General features: G+C 36.1%; 1 protein-coding gene across 12 annotated transcripts in view; it reads left to right on the top strand.

Moving 5' to 3' along the window:
* The first annotated feature begins 740 nt into the window (after window positions 1–740).
* The window catches only part of LOC105146732 (protein turtle), a 302876-nt gene continuing 285150 nt past the window's right edge, over window positions 741–18466 (top strand). For 6 of the 12 annotated variants that reach the window (XM_087412979.1, XM_087412983.1, XM_087412985.1 and 3 more), the window contains exons 1-3: window positions 877–1008; window positions 2134–2275; window positions 4227–4494. The gene's annotated coding sequence lies outside the window, so the exon portion shown is untranslated. Of the gene's footprint in view, window positions 820–876; window positions 1009–1452; window positions 1546–2133; window positions 2276–4226; window positions 4495–18466 lie in introns of those variants that run through there. The other 6 variants (XM_087412990.1, XM_087412987.1, XM_087412988.1 and 3 more) reach the window with 4 other exon arrangements.

Raw genomic sequence — 18466 nt, 5'->3', positions numbered from 1 at the left:
CGAAGTGTTATAACATCGATGTTATAAAAATTGCCAATCATAGCTCTTCCTCTGAAAAATGGAATGATTGTGATTAGTCATTCCATTAGTTTCATAACATCGATGTTTTATAATTTCGTGTAAGTTGAGCTGTAAACCTATAAGTCATTAACATAGCTACTATTTTCTATTTGAGTTATTACGATGATTGGAGTTGATTTGTGTATCTTGAAACGAGATGAAAATTACAAAAGTAAACAAATTCGCTCAAATAATAGAGTTAACTTTTGCAATACCCTGTATTCAGCAGATACAAGTAAACGTTAAAGTCATGTTATTTCGAATTGCGCACTAATAATGAGAAACTGTAACGTTTATACCGTATCTGGATATACGATATTGCAAAAACTCCCTATATATTATAATTTCATTGGTAAACAACGATTATCTATTGAAACTGTTCATATTTATAATTTCCTTCTTATTTCAAGATACATAATATATTGACCCCCTTAAAATGAAATAAAATTACAAAGGTTAACAATTTATTAGACTATTGGTTCGTCAATACCTAATGAGTTTGCTCACTTTTGTAAGTTTTACCTTGTTTTAAAAACTATTAAATAAGCCCGCTGGAATTTAATCAGTTTGAATCGCGTAGTGAAGCGAGTCGACTAATCACAGTCCGTGAGAGATAGCTGTCTCGAAACCCTCAGCTGTGATTGGTCAGTTCGCTAGATGCTTTTATTTTTTGAACGCACTTCACTTTACATTCCACGTCAATCCTTCCAAATGGCGCCAAATCGCCGCGTCTCTTCGGGAAAGGATTCTGAATCACAGGTATTTATAGAACATATCACGATGGATTGCGCATGATTCGCAATTAGTGTTTCTTACGATCATTCGACAAGATGATTCACCTGCGTGCGATTGTTGCGAGCTGTCGTGAAGTGTTGCGAACGACGCGAACCTCCGTTGCGCGATTGACGCGCAAAACCGCCATTGCTATTATGCACTTCGCGATCTCAGGTATTTATTTCTCGAAAGCACAATGATCCGCGTATTTATTTCTCGAAAACGCAATAATTATCGCCAAATGCTCGATTTATGCAAAATAACACTCTAAATTTTTGGGAGTGAGAAATCTCACTCCAAGAAAAATGATAGTTGCATCGGTCCGACAAGAATGAATTTTACTTTATTCCTTCAAGGAATGAATTTTCTAAAAGATCAATTTTAATGATTAATATCTCGCTTTGCGAGGCACAGCGATCCTCTACAGCACAAAAGTTGCAGCAACATTGCAATAATATTGCAGCGTTTTTGCAACGATATTGCTGCAAATTTTGTGCTGTATGGGACACATTTCTCGCTAAATTTGTGCAAAAACAAATATGAATCTAATGAGCCTAATTTCGTCAAGATTGGATAGGGGGGCTAAATTTAACATTTACCTTCAGTCTCTGCTTTCAGAGATTGAAATTATTCACTCTTCGCAAAAAAAATTGAAAATTGACTCGCTTGGAGTGATTTTTCACTCTCAAAGAGTGATTCTTCAAAAAAAAAGTAAGTGAAACAATTATCACTCAGCAGAACAAGTCACGATAACGTCAAAATGGCGATAACGTTAAAATAAATCATAAATGAAAATTAATTTTTAGTCATTATTTTAGAGTCGTTTATTAAATACTCAAACCGAACACAAATCATCATGACATGTCATCAACTGAAAGTAGTATAACATTCATGTTATAATTCCACACTCTATTAATAATATAACTCTTATGTACAACATGTGTTGTATTATGTTTATATTGTTGAATTTGAAATTATAATGTCATTACATTATTGTTGATATTTACTAAATATATACATGAAAACTCAAACAGTATAACAAGTCAAGTGATAATGTCATTTCGACGTTAAAATAGATAAAAAAGTAATTTTTAATTATTTTGGAGTCGTTTTGACACTATTTTAATGTCATGATAAATGTTATGATATTATTTTCTGTTTGGAAAATAATAACATATTATTTTAATTAATATCATATAAATCATTAATTAATATTACATAAATTTAATTATTAATTATTAAAAATTTTATGCAGATTTAATATCATATAGATCAATAATTGTTTTTAATTTATTGCAGATTAATATTTAAAAAGCATAAGGAGCATAATGTCTTTATGTGTCGCTATACGAGGAAATTTGAGCAGCATCGATCGTTATGAAGGCGCGAAACGCATAGCGACCAAGGAGTCAATAACGAACTTCAGTATTACGATCTCAAGGTATGTTTGCGTATTACCTCTCGGTAATACGTTTGTACAATTTCACACTTGCAATTGTAGGCACGCTCGCACATACGTGTTCGCCTGTATCCGGTTTTCCGAGAGGAGACGAGAGTTCTGCGCCTTGGACTCAAGCGATATGCAAATTTTAGTAGTAACCCTTAAACTTAGCGCCCTGACCTAGATGCTCACCTGTCTGGAGAACAGGGAGATGTCTTGTGATTATGCGCGATTTACCATGTCGCCTATCCAGTGCAAACACAAGATCCTTGCGGTATTGTCAAAGAGAAAATCATTAAGGGATTATATATGTTCTTCTCAGCGTCGAAAAATTGACGCATTTTGGGAATTTTTTTTTTAGGAAGGTAGTAAAATAAATTGAAAACTAATAATTCTTTCTTGATATTTTATTTATATAAATATTTTTTTTGTTCAATTTAATTACATATAGGCTCCATAATGCAGCAGTGTCAACGTCTGTACGTTGACGAAAATCCAGACTCCACTTTAATTTCCTGTAGGGACACACAATATTAAAATTCCAATACTGTCTTCTAAAATAATGCTGTAGCTGAGGGTTAGATTCAAATTTTTGAATGTATATAAAAAGTAAGATTTTAGACTATTTGAAAAAAGTATCAATTTTTTGTTAAAAATTTAATTTTTAAACTTATTAGAAAAATATTCAAAATTAAATTTTAAAAAATGTGCCGTTGAAATTTAACTACAACATTATTTTAGAAGACAACTGGAATTTTAATACTTTTGTGTTTCTACAAAAAAAGAAGTTAGAATGCTATCCATATGGAGCTCTGATTTTCGTGCAGCGGCTGCATTTTACAGAGCATATATGTAACCCAATTCAACAGAAAAAAAAATTTTTTATGTAAATACAATACTAAGGAAAAAACAATATTAAGTGAAATTATTAGTTTTCCATTTTATTTTGTTTTATTTCTTTGAGAAAAAAATTCCAAAATACAACTTTTCGTCAAGAACATAATGTATGCATGAAATTCCTTAAGCATATCGTTCGTTATTTATGCTTCCTTAAGAATTAATTGCGAGAAATGAGCGAAATGAAAGTGGATTAAATTCATACTAACGACCTCTGAGAAAAATTAATTGCAATATATCATTAATTTTTAAAAAATTTAATTAAAAAATATTTTTATCGTTTAAGATACATAAAAAAAATAGACATTGAAATTAAATTAAAAATCAAATATTTATAAATCTTTTTCATTCAAAATATATCAAATAGTTGATTTGATGATTTGAAGATCGAATGTCCATACATTTCTCATTTTATTCAATTGAATGATTCAGATATTGGATACTTATAAATATCTTCATGTATTATAAACAATTTTTGTTTAAAATACATGAACAAAAAAATCAGATATTTATTAATCTCTTTTCAAAATATATCCAACAAATGGAATGTGATTTAAAGGACGTTTGACTTTCTAAAACAAATTTCTTTTGTAATTTCCTTTCTAATTCGCCTATGTTTTCGTATTACGATCACTTTTCCGTCTTCTTCCGTTTGTGCTCATCCGCCGGACGTATTCCATAAACTCGAATGAGTTTTGCGATACAGCGATGAGGAAGCTTTACGACTTCTCTCTGTCTCCTCGAGCGTTTCGTTGGATCGCGCATTTCTCTCAAGTCACCGTGTTTCACACCGGGGAATAGATAGAGGAAGAAGTGCGAGTGGGGGAGGCGAAAACGCGAAAAGTGCCCTATAAATTTCGCCGTACAATGGAAGACCGTGAAAAACCGCGACGGCTGACGATCGATCTAACATACTTGCGCTCGAACGAGTGTCGCGACACTTGTTGGCGCGTTCGAACTCGTCTACTCTTTCACTTTTACTGTCAACGAAGTTCACAGTATCATTATCGACATCACGATTACCGATCCATTTTCTTCTTCCTTTCGTTTTCAGTGATATGCGTGAGTAATTACCATGATCGATCTATTAACCGGAGTGTCGACCGATATCTGGGCACGAAATCAAATTGCTGGTCTCTCGGATGCAAAGTACAGCCGATAACTGGATTTTCCTTCGTCCAGGTGAACCGGTATGGTGCGATTGTGAAGAGCCAGCAAATTGCGTAATCCGATGGATATATCAAGGATGGGAATAGCCTCGCGTCCATATCGTACCGGAGGAGAAATCGATGGAGAGTAAAATTCCGTTTCCTGACGACTCGGTGAGTACGAATTTCAATAAGATTTTATTTTACAACTCGCTCGAAAAGATATTGATTTCTCAGCTTATATCTTATTTCGTTTCATGGCACAAGTCCAATAGATTATTGTACGCTAAATATTTGATAGCAAATAAATATTTGCCTTGTTGTGAAATAATTAATAAACGAAGGGAAGTTTTTGCTTGCTCGTACCTTAATTCGCAAATAATAGCGTATTAGTAATATTAGCAAAATGTTGATGACTGAGACGTCATAGAAGCAGCGCATGTTCAAAACGTAGCGTATTTATGTCGCCGCTTATGTATTGTAGTCGTGTAATGGGATCCGCAGCTTCTTACTACCAAATGCAAACGCGGAGTACCGTGCTCGTTGTGTAAATAAACTATGCTTACCGACGAGATAGGCGACCGGGCGTACGTATCACCAATCATTTGCTAGGCTAATCAACGTACGCCGCTCTTGTGACGTGGTTTAAATTAGAGGACGGCGAGGAGCTCGGATCGCCGTGGCTTCGGGTTGCATTTGAATTGTGTATGAGTAAGCCCGGGTTAATGGTTAAACCCGACACGTGTAACCGACACGTTCATTTCGGTATGACCTGCGATAAACTTTGCGTCATACATGGCCTTATCTCGCATAAATAATCGTTATTGACTAATTAAAAGCAGATCTGATTACGATCAATGTCTGCGTTAATCCATATCAATGAATGCTACTCATAAAGATGAGTACTGCTTCTACTTCAATGCACCCAAGACCAAGTTAATAATTTGCTGAGAGTTATCGAAAAAAATGACATTCAAAACAGAACGCTGTGAATCCGCGAAAGTGTTAATGCGATCGAATTGCATTATGTTCCTGACGTACGTGGCTGCCCTTTATTTACGAAACTATCGTGCAAGAGCTCCAGTAATATTTACTCTTCTCTCTAAAGGAAAGAGGATTTCAACCGCGGACAACGCTGCCGCTGTTGTTCTTGAGAATCATCGTAGTGTTGTTGCTCGCTCCTTTATCCCTTCCTTATCTGCTGTATTTGGTTGAGGGTAGCTTGCTGAGGGTATGAAGTAGTATGTGAAGAATCTCTTCGGAACACACAGGTTTACATCAGTATTATTTACGCACGCGAAAGAGTTCGATAGATCTCAGACAAGAGAATAATATCAACGGTACTTTTTTTTTTATAGAGTAGCTATCTGTGTTAATTGAAATACCTAGATTCCGAGTGTCGTTCAGGGTGTTGCAATAATAAGTCTGTTCTTTTTCGAAGAATTTTAAATTAGTTCCGAACTAGTGCAATAAGTTAGAGTAAAACAAACTATACCTGTCTCACTATAACTTATTGTATCAGTGCACTCCAGTTCAGAACTTGGGATGAAAAAAGAACAGACCTATTGCCTGTTCTACAATAAGATGAATAATAAGGCTGATGAATAATAAGGCTAAGCAAAAAAAAAATGAATTTCAATCGGTTGAAACTCGTCTTATTGCGAAGTTATGGATAAGTTTATCTTCATTTTCGTTAGATTACCTGATTGGTTCATCGGCTTAACTTTACATCTTATGTATTATGGAATTTAGTGTGCGGCAGCCCTAAGAGACATGGAGCTTTTACGTAAAACGTCGTTATGTGCTCCTTATGAGAGTCACTCCGGTACTTAACAATCGGTATATACATACAATACGAAAAGTACTCGTAATCTAGAAAGAACCGCATCGCTCTCTAAGGACAGATAAACCGCGCCTTTCGACCTCCCCAGGATCTATGTTGCCTTTAAACTCTGCATTACCGGTGAGCGTACGGCCTGGATATGAAAGTTTCATAACCGAGGGTGCGCCGTGCAGCGGCGTACTTCCGTTCGCTTTAATAAAATATTTTTATTTGTCATAAAAATAGACAACTCCGGACGCCGGGGCTCGCTAATACCGTCGCGTCGTCTCGGAAAAATCTGAAGTCTCGCGGTGTAAAACTTGTGTTATGGAAAGTTATTTTTTTTTGTGAGTTCTTCCGCAATTATAAGTTTTTTTTTTAATTTACCGTTGCGCGCGTATACACTACTGGGTACCTGTATAAAAACTCCCCCCTCAAATACTCGTGTAGGCCGCTCGAGTATTCGTGCAAATTCAAATCGGACGAACAAAGCTTCGACCGATTGATCGCGCGATGTCAAGGGGCAAATAATTGATTACGCGTACTTTCGCAACCGGGTCACGATACACCGGGGACGATGCGAGATTGGGTGGCCTCCAATCCCCCTTCGGTACCGTGAAAAACCATCAATGATGAACCGCGGTGTGGGATCGCAGCATTGACGTCACGATATTCCAGAGACAGGGGTCAAACGGCGAATACATAAACGTTAATCCTAATCATGCATCTCCCGTGTCGCCATGGTCGCGCAACGTGCGGAGCATGATCTCATCAGGATGGGTACCTCCACCGTTAGCAGTGTTACGTTGTAACATGAAGATAGGTCGAGTTTACCCGCGGGCCGAACTAATAATGGAAAAGCCCGCCCGAGTTAGTAAGATCATTAAACTGGTGCGGTGCCACCCCCTTCCCCCTTCTATTCCCCTCTCACGATATACCCAGGCAGAACTAAAGCCTAACTTAACGCGAACTCGTTCAACTACGCTTAACCTTTTATGACACTTTGACCCCAAATCGCGGTCGCGCGTTTACCTGGTAACAACGCGCCTCTGGACTACGATTCTCCGCAGAGAGGTTCGGCGAATTATCGAATGCTCGCCGCTCGTTTCGCGATCAAAGCGTTCCTCGCCACAAGCTTTCGCAGTTGTCCCGCTCTTTTTTATCTTTGTTCGTTCCGTACAACTGCCACGTACCATCGTGGCCGGTTTACTCGACCCTGGAAAATCGGAAAAGTGCAATCAAGAGTTGTTGCCACGGGTCGTAACGAATTGAGCGCGGGATTTAATCGCAGCTGTGATCCGCGCGAGTAATTACGGTTCATTGACGGACGAACGGTCGCCGTCCGCTTTTACCTCGATTTCCGATCCGGATCTCACGTAATCCACGTTGTTTCACGATTTTCCGGTAAACGTATTTGAAGGGAATCATGCCGATGTGTCACGTGCTTCTGTATATCGTACGTTTACCATTTGTTGGCTTGAGATCTGTCTTTCAGCTATAGTGTAAGAACTTAAAGTGAAATAGGTAACCTGAGAATTCCATTTAGATGAATTAATTAATCTCTCGTTTGGATTTGGGCAAACAAATTCTCTTTCTTCTTTTGATGCAATAAAATGATTAACATTTTACTTATTTCTGATAATATAAAAAAAATATTACAATAATCAAATTTTTTATTTCAACTAATTATTTTATTACCACAACCAAGAATTTATTTGCCTATATTCAAACAAGAAATTAGTTGATTCAACGAAATGAGATTTTCAGTGTATATTTTTGATATTTGGCTGAAATGAAAAAAAAGTTCTAATGCGGCAAGAATAAAAAACAGACTCTTTGTTTACGTGCATTGAAAAAAATTTACCAAATTTTAATAAGTATTTTAATAAGTTATTTGTTTAAATAGTATTAACTAAACATTTACTTACAGTACAATAAATATTGACTTAATAAAAAAATGATATTTAAATTAATGCACCAAATAAATATATGTTTATATTTAGTAAATATTTAGTTAGTTTTATTCAAACAAATATTTATTAAAATTTAGTAAATTTTTCAGTGCAGAGTCCTTAAGAAAGTATCGAAAATTATTTTTAATATGCGTACTAACGGATGACGGCAAGAAACGATGCGTTTATACACGTTTTATATATTACATCTTACGGTGTTATTAAAACTTGCTAACGTGGCGCTATTAATAATAAGTACGGCTGGATTCAAGAGCTGACTTGAATTTTTTAAGCAACGAAACTCGATTTTGTTATAGAATACCTGATACTTAGCTGTGTATATAAAATCATCTTACAAACTTTGTACTGTTATAGAATAGTATCGAGTGCATGAAAGAGAATATATTATCTGTCTTTTATGTTCTTTGAATCCCATATGACAATGTTTAAATCGTGTTGTACGAATTATGTGATAAATTATGCTAGTTTTATTTTCCCAATGTTAATTGCTACTTCACAATGTACACTCATCGCAAATCTAAAAATATCACATTGACAATGCGAAATTTGCGGTCGCTGGATAGGTATTTACGGGAACGCGTCAAATAACAGGTATAGACTGGCTGAAGTGCTGCTGGGCAATTATGAGCATGGATTGTTCGTTGCAGCGTTGTGTATGTATCTATTATATATCAGCATATATGTAATAAATGCGAAGTTACCAGCATGCATGTTTCTTGCAAAGTGTATTCCAATAGCCTTTCGATAAAAGTAAAACGATATGTAAAAAGTGGGACAAATTAAAAAGTTAAATTCATTTTCGCAGCGCTTAACACGTTCGAGGCTATTTTTTGCCTTTCATTATAGCTTGCTCTTTTTCCTCGTCGTATTATCACTCATCACGTCACGTGCCACGAATACGCTAGTCACTTTTCTTTCTTTTTCTTTTTTTTTTATACGATTATTTCCGCCCATTGTCGTCATTCAAACGGAGACACGAAAAGCGACGGTCGAAACGGCAGATTTTTTCCCGCGAGATGAACGTGGACTGAGGGAGGTGTGTACGTGGAGGTGAAATATTGGATGCATCGGGAGGTAAAAGGGGAAGGAGAGGGCAGCATGCAGTTTCGAACCATCTATGCTATAGATAGATGCAACCGCGTGCAGGTAGGACACGCAATGCAGTTTTGTGGAAATTGGGTCAGCGAGTTTTCGGGTTAGAGAGAGACGGAGGGTAGAGAGACCATGCGTGGGAGAATGGCTGAGATAAGAGGGACGATGCGCAAAGATGAAGAGAGATGGAATATCCACTGAGGTAGAAACAAGGAGAGAAATGATCACGAGAGAGATAGAAAGAGAGATAGAAAGAGCAGAGAGACAGAAGAGCTTGGAGAGAAAGAGAACGAGCGAATGAGAGAAAGAAGAGTCGGGGTTGCTGGACCAGGGTTGGGAGGTTGTCGTCGTCATGGTGGGGGATGACCGCGAGATACCGTGGAACAGAGAAGAACACACGAGAAGAACGTCGTTGCTGAGGGGTGGAATAGATAGAGGAAAAGAGAGGATGAACGAGAGAGAAATAGCAAGGGGGAGAGGAGGGAGGGGGGGAGTTAAATGTATGTAAATTAAACGTCCTTCGACTTTATTTAGCGCGAGACTTTAAAGGCGCGCGAGGAAGCGACTTGCTCGTCTCTTCCCCGGTGGAATACTGTCGAATAAGGTACTCGCTCGCGAATACCTTATTTCTTCGCGGCGGGAACACTGCCGAGGACTGCCGTATTCGGAGTTTGTTTTCCAAGAACCGCGACTATAAATCCAGAAAAGTCTTCGTTCTCAATGCTTTCTGTATATGAAATTAGGTGACTTGCACCAGTCGAGAGTTGGATTACATTCGATTGAAAACGAGAATGAATTTCGTGGCACGATCGCTCCTCGTTATTTTACAATTAACGAATTTTTTCATCTTATTATATGAACAGACGCATCTCGTACAGAAAACTTGTGAATAATAATTATAGATGTTCTTTGTACCAAAAGGATGAAATCAATCGATTGATATTCATTGTTTATTCAATCATCCTTCAGTGTTAGATATCAAAGCAGTGTAACAATCCCTTTGATAAAATAACATATTGTTATTTTTAACTTCTAGTATGTCAAAATGTAAAATTAATCCATTTCTGTGTTTAGTTTCGAAGTAAACAACGTCCATATTAACGTATACACTAATAAACTAAATTTGAGTCTTTAATATATTTTTTGAGTTAAATATAAAAGTTATAAAAAATATTTTAAATTAAGTATAATTTAATTGTGAAAAATAAAGAAAAATTTATTAGGCGAATGAGAGTCAATCGCGGTAAATCATAATTTATTCTTGTTAATCTATAGATACATATATTTTGACTTTTTAACTTTAATTAACAAAATTAATGTAATTGTTGTTTCTTAAGAAAATAATGAGTATATCATGCTAGGCCAAGTGGCTTAGATCCTGTAATAAGACAATATCTCGTCTAGTCAAAGTTTAAAAGAATAAAATTGAATAAACTACCCAAAGACAGCCAGAATTATAATACAATAAAATCCTTTCTCTCATTCGCCCAATACATTTTTCTATATTTTTGAATTTAAAGAGTCTGAATATATTATTATTTTGACATCATGAATTCAACAGTGTTTAATCTGAGAAAGATGCGATCGATGATTGTGACATCGCATCCATTGGGTCGACCTGCCTGTTGTTTCGAAACACGATGTTCTCCGGTTCTTCTCCTCATTAGCGAAAGGACGAGGGAAGGACGGAGTTCTGTAATTAACGTTACAAAGTGTCGAATGGCGGCGCCGAGGCTGACGCGACTGACGAAACCTGTCTTCCTTTGACTCGTGAAATCAGACCGGAAGCGAGCGACCGCGCCGTCAGCTTCCGGCGCAAAACCGCGCTACCAGCACGTCATTTTGCCTCGCACAATTGCGAACGGCGCATTCGCGCGTCTATCATGATAGTATTGTAATGGCGCGATGAATGAAACCCACCTACGCCGACGGGCACGGCAGCGATTTCGTGCGGAGCGAACAAACTTCCAAAGCGCTGAAATTGCGACTTATTGTGCCGACGTGGAAAATTGCGGATTTTATCTTTCGCCTGTGCGCGCACGCGAATTGTTCCGCGTTGGTAATGAGACGCGCGCCTCGAAACGCGTATAGCAGGATGTTGTTATTATTATACCAAGTCCATAATCGTGCTTTTCTTCTCTTCCTTGCGCTTCTTTAAAATTCTATCAGACGCTGTACTGGAAAAAAAATGGTTGAAACTGGAAAAGATTTTGATTGTATCAATTAGAATTTTGATAGAATTTAACCAGAAAACTCTGATTCATCCGTTATCAACTAGGATTCCGAGCGATCCAATCAGACATTTTTTTCCAGTGTCATTAAAATAGACATGAGGATATTATTTCAAAACTTTACAGTTCGATTTAATATGATTTAGATCAATATTGATAGTCGTAGATCTTGTATTTAAGACTGTCTTAATCCTTCGTGGTCACATCTTCTGAGAATTTTATGTTGGTCACACAGAAGGCAAAATGATCTCAACATTTTAATTAATTGCCATATTTACATCTTTTTAAAAATCACAAAAATTACTGTACATACTTTAAACATTATAGAATGTAGAGAAATACACTTTTACAAATTTTTAATTTTAACATATTTAAAAAAATCGCAAAGGCTGACGTTAGGAATAATAATATGCGATTAAAGGTGCAAAAAGGGTATTTTAAACTTTGAATAAATGGCAGTTTAAGTCTCGTTTTAAAAAAAGACCTTAGAAATATAAAGCCTCACACCTTTTTGGGATCCCTGGGCCCCAGGTGAACACGAAGGGTTAAGCACAGTTTTCAGATGTTATGAATTAATCAAAGCACCGTAACAGCACTTTAAGACATGACTTAAGACAGTTTTAAAATAAGAACGAGTTATGAATACTGCCCTTAAATAAACTATTATGTATTATTTGTTATAATCATATTCTATGAGAAACATATTTAGAACTATTATAGGAATTACATGCGTCGTCTGACAAAGTTTAGAGAGAATGAACATTTTACCGTCCCTGTAGGGCCATTTTGTTCCAGGCAATATCCTGTCGAGACGATCCTAGCCCAAATCCTCCTCGCGGCTCTTTGCACCCATTTGATACTCGGCGCCGAACTTTGTGAAAGCTGAGGAGTCACGGAGTTGCGAATGCACTGGTCGCGCATTACAAGCTTGCAGCCGCTTCGTTCCGCTGGTTTCCCTCAATAATGGAGCGGGCCAAATGGTCTAATTTACTCGATGTCTAGGCGGGCAGCTTGAATATGCATATGTGACCGCCGACACGGCGATAACGATGGAAGCGACGACAACGAGCCGACGAGCACGTCGCGTCGCGTTGCGTCGCATTGCATTGCATCGCATCGTTCGGGGTAGACACGTTCAGCACTGCGAGTTATGCATACTGCACACTGCCGTACGAGGCGTAAAACGGACACGTGCTGACAGGTATGCGTGCACGTGTCCGCATCCCGCTTCGTCGTACTACGGGTACGTCTCTTCATACCTTATTAGGCGTCGCTCAGGCTCGCCTACGTTCTAGTGCTCTCCGAATTGGGTCACTCGAGAAGCATCGTTGATGTTAAAGCACCTTAGATTTCAAACAAACATACCAGCCATGTCTCCGTTAATTTCTTCTTTTTTTTTACTCTCGATCTCGCAATAGATGATTCGATACATTAATATTTTTTCGCTTTCTAATGCTATGATTATTTTTACTGGTAAAATGGATCTCACAGTAAATTGTAATTACAATTAATTATAAGTATAATCTAATGAGCTAAATGTTTTAATAGTGAAGGTGTCAATAGAAAGTTCCGCCAGCAGCGATGTGTAAAAAGCAATTGTAAATGTTATCTTTTGCATGCGGAATATCGCGCGCAGGACAGAACAGCACAGCGGTAGGATCCTTTCGAACGTAAAATGAGAGTCAGTATTAATCGGCGTAAAATTAACTGCCTTTGACCGTCGTATATTCGCGTGTGGTCACTTTCCAAACGGAGTTACTCGGCGAACGTAATGCAATTTTCATCGCAAGACTCGCATGCCGCGCGCAGACGGCTTAACGACGAAACGAAGCGGTAAATGTCTTTTTTTTTTGCCTACGGGAAATGTGCCGCGACGGGAAAAACGTTGCGCTGCAAAAATAGGCATTAGCTAAGGTACGTTAATTTTTCTATTGAAAGGGTAGCGACGCGCCCCCATCGAGAAACATCGGTTTTTAGACCACTTTCTGCCGTTAAGTACTTGATATTTCGCTAATGCAAACTCATTTGCACAACGCGGTTTCATACGAAGGCAAGCTACTGCTCTTATTATGCACAAGTAATTTGACGCAGAGATAAATAAAACATTAAGCGCAGCCTTCCCTCCAGGAAGGAAGTAGATTTTCATGCGAGCCACACAATGGTTAGACTTGTTAATTTAATCCTTTTTGCTCTGCGTTATATGTTATGTTGCACTCTAAATTTTTGGAAGTGAAATTTGTCTCCAAAAAAAAGTGACGCGCCAGTCCGGCAAGAGTGAATTTCATTTTACTCCTTCAAGGAATGAATTTCCTAAAAGGTTAACTTTAATTATTAATATCTTGTTCGGCGAAGCAGAGTGACACTTTTCTGTGCTAGATTCGTTTCGTGCAATAACACGTCGAATAAGCCAAATTTTGTGAAGATTGGATGTGGAAAGCTAAATTTAACGTTTACCTTCAGTTTCTCTTTTCGGAAAGTGAAATTATTCATCTCTCCGCAGAGATTGAAAATTGCTTCCTGCTTGGAATGATTCTTCACTCTAAGGCCCAGTTACACCAATATTACTTTGACTTTAAGCGAGGCTTAAAACTCTATCTCTCCCTCTCTTTCCTTACTTTAAAGAGAGAAAGCGAGAGTCTTAAGCCTCGCTTAAAGCCAAGGTAATGTTGGAGCAATCGGGCCTAAGAGTGATTCGTCACTCTCTAAGAGTGAAAATTTTACTTCTGCCGGACTCTTCAGAAGTTAAATTTTATTCCTAAAAATTTAGAGTATTATTACACATAGTATTATTACACATAGTATTTTAATCTAAATTAGTTTATGTTCGTGAATCATTTTATAATATTAATTTATTTAGTACGCGTTGTGTCGTAAAAAATATTCTTAGTAAACGGGGATTTCGCTTATCGATAAGCTCGGACAAAATTTCCGATATTTTCATGAAATCGATAATTCGTTGATGCTGTGGAAAATTTAATTTGCGTATAATTGGACGTTCTTCGCCACGTTTCGCTTTCGTCGTTTCGTCGTACGGAAATCAGTGTCGGCAGCCGAGATCCTCGATAGAGGACTCAACTAAGGGAAACGCCCGCTTAAATGGGATTTAAGAGTCTTGAGGAAAAAGTAACGAATGCGTCATCCGTGCTCGAATCCATCGAACTTTATTACTGGTCGGCAATACGTGTTATCGGAGATTCGCTTACCTGGATTGGAACGCGAGAGCCGATTAATTTAGCGGGGACCGTCATCGGAAAATTTCCTAATTAGCTTTCATTATAGCCGCGTGAATCTGATTGACTTTCGTTAATGAAAAACTCATTTCCGCAACGCGTTTGTACGCGAGGCAAGCTATTGTTCCTCATTATAATCACACTATAATCACTATATAAATATAAGATCTCGGGGAAAAAGGGAAGATGAAATGGAGGAATCAAGATATTCTCTTGCTATTGCACTTTTTTCATTTTGGCTAAATCACATTTATACGAAAAGAACGGTTTTGCTGACGTATCTAAAAATTTAACTAGCTACAGATCTGAAAATAGCTTTATTGAATTATCAAAATAATTACGTAAAAATCTCAAGCGTAATGAATAATGCTGCTAGATGTTTTGACATTCTAGCACCTAATTTGAACATCCTATACAGATAATATAATTATTCGATGGTTTAACAAAATTATATATAAAAATATTTTAAATATTTGCTCATATATATTTGTGTATATTTCATTTACAACAAAATTATCTTCATATCTGTGTCTAATTAAATTTTTACATACTTTAGCAAAACTGTTTGTTCCGTTCATGTAAAGATAGGAGGGGGATAAAGTAAATAACTGTCACGAGCGATCGATGTTTGGATATTAGGAAATTCGTTGATCCGGTTCACGCTGGCGATATCATCTCCATCCTCAAGCTATTAAAGGAATTTCGATCACACAGCTGGTCTTAGCAAGCGATATCTAGTTGGCTTATCTCGATGACGATAATTCGGTTTGGTTCACATCACCGCACTGATTGCATTGTGCATTCTTTGGTATATTAGGTACGCCGCAACGAAGGAAGGAAAATGATGTTGAAGGAAAAGGGGTGGGATAAACGACGATCGATGAGTTGTATTAAGGGTACAGACACTTCTTTTTCTATATCGAACCTTTTTCTAATTTTGTGGAATATCGCCCGACCCGATTATATCGACAGTTGTTATTTATAGCGCTACGGAACGAAGAAGCCCGAGAGATATATCGGTGACTTCTCGTCTCATACAATGTAATGTATTATAGCGCCCGGCGTCTAATATTAATTTTTCTATTGGATACTGATAACTTTCATTTACAATCTTATAGCGCTTTGAAATTTAATTTAAATTTTTGTCGAAAAAGACTGACCTTAAAACAAGTCTTACGATTGTTTTCATACAATCATTAAACAATTTTATCACACTGAGAAAAATAGTCTGATTGAATTAAATAGTAACTCTAATAGAAAACGGATGAATCAGAATTTTCTGGTTGAATCTACTAGAATTCTAGTTGAGATAATCGGAATTCTGGTTGATACAATAAATTTAATCAGAAAATTCTGATTCGTCCATTTTCAACCAGAAATGTTTTTCAGTGCATGTAATTGGATTTATTTAACATAAGTTTTTAATTTAATGGCTATTTGTTTCTCCAATGACAATTATTACAACAATAACGTACCTATATTTATAAAATTAAGAAAATTCTACGCAAATCCTGTTGAAAATCGAATTCTAAGCTTTTACTTTTGAGAAAACGTTCAACGGTTATAAACTAGCAACCGAGTTAAGCACGACTGTTGCGATAGTAGGGATGCGTATCGGTTGGCGCGAGTTTACATGTCTGGAGAACCGACTGCAACAGCCGACGCCACCACAGAATTTCAGTCCCGAGGGACAGTACTAAACAAGTTTCTAACATACATACATGCATAACTGCGCCAGTCGCGTCCGTTGATCGGATATTCAATCAAGCTCTCCTGTCCAGGAATATATAGAACTTGACAAAATTCACTAAGGGACTCCAATGTAAGCTGATGTTTAAAACGCAATTAAGAACGGAGAAGATACTTATATTAATTAGTTTAACGAAATATACTTGAATGATAATTGATTTTGACTTTTACTCCGATTCTTATAAAATTATCATAATTGTGAATTCTTTAACTCTTAGTTGCATTTGATTTTCCAGTCCTTTACACGGAAAGAATGATTTTGCTGAAGTATCTAAAAATTTAGCTAGATACATGTTTGAAATAATTTTATTGAATCATCAAAAATTATGTGAAACACTTAAAAAATTTTAATTGTAGCAACCAATTTGAATGTCCTACATAATTATTTTGATGGTACAAACAAACTTATTTTCAGCTAAATTTTTTGATGCTTCAGCAAAGCCGTTTTTTCTGCATATTACACACTATGGATTATTCGCGTCTGGGTTAATTTTCTTGACTTTTATAAGTATCTAACAATTATTGAGTACTTCTTGTATATTATATAATAACTTTAATATCTTTAGAAAATATTTATAAGATTGTACATTAAAAAACAGGCAGAGATCATTATTTAGCCAGGTAATCAATGTTTTAAAAAAAAAATTGAAATTGATCAATTTGATGTACGAAGAACAAAATATTTAACGAGCATTTATTTTATAACAAGTGCTATTTCGCAACGCACTGGATTATTATTACGTACAAGTATTTACCATACTGTAATTTGTAAAATAATTCTTGAGCACTATCACTTTGATAACTTCATTTACAAATCATCAATAATAGAAGTTAATTTCGTGAGTTGAGAATGGTGAATTACAAGGAATCATCGCGTTTAGCTTTTCCGGAACACTTCTCATGTCTCGAGAGATATAACGCATTTCTCTTAATGTTGCCTTTACGTCGTAACGTACTATTGTATACGCCCCACTCTGTTTACACTCGCGAGGCAAGCTCGACTCGAGCTCCGTGCGTCATTATCTTTTGAAATGCGGTAGCGACAGTAACAACAGATATAGGGTGGTTGTCTTTTAATTCGCGGTTCTTAATCTGCGAGATAATAAAGTCTTGTAATTAACAAAGTAATCATATTGAAGTGATAATTGTTTCTCGAAACGGACATATCGTACGAGATTTATTCCTAGTAAGAGAGAGAATCGAATCAAGAAATTTTTTTCTAATATTCTGTATATCTACATAGCATAATTATTTCTTTAGCAATTCTTGGATCTCAATATATCTTGTCTTGGATATTTTGTCAATTTGTTAACCGTCTTGAGAATTGAGAATCGAATTGAAAACGCATAAAACATAATATCATTCCTTCAAAAGTGATACAATTATAAAAATGTAATTTTTTAGTTATTATCTTGAATGAATTTATTATTAGATAGAGATTACATTAAGTAAAGATTATTAAACAGAGATCAATACCTTTTACAAGAGTGATATATTTTCAGTTGTGTCAGTTTTGTAAATAAAAAGGAGAGTTTTATAAGAACATTTAGAGCTAAAACAGTTTAGTGATCGAATTTAGAATAAATTGTTTTACTGTAAATTTAATTATTTTAACTGATTAAGATAAATATAAACTGTTGGTGATATTTGCGTCACTTTTGATGAATTATTCTAGATTTGTTATAATTTTGTAAGATATAAAAATCGTCACAATTAAAAAAGAATAGCTTTTAAATAATTGTGAAACGAAAATGACAAAAATTTTATTATATTTCATTTTATTATATTTCTAATTGTAAAAATATATTGTCTTTACTGATTGAGTAATCAATAATTTTTTGGTAGTTTGAAAAAGTTTTTCCTCTTCTAAAAAAAAGAAACCTTAATTTTGTTAGTTGTACCACTTTTGAATTAAAGGAGCGATATGTAGAAAATTTGCATACTAAAGCCATGATTCACTGTTTCACATATTGATAACGCGAGAAACGGAATATGCTATATACATTTATTTTATACTTTTAAATCTATCTTTATAGCGGATCAAGATGT

The sequence above is a fragment of the Acromyrmex echinatior genome, chromosome 14 (assembly GCF_024713525.1).
Source record: "Acromyrmex echinatior isolate Ae372 chromosome 14, ASM2471352v2, whole genome shotgun sequence".
Lineage (NCBI taxonomy): Eukaryota > Metazoa > Arthropoda > Insecta > Hymenoptera > Formicidae > Acromyrmex > Acromyrmex echinatior.
This window is presented reverse-complemented; position numbering and strand designations above follow the sequence as displayed.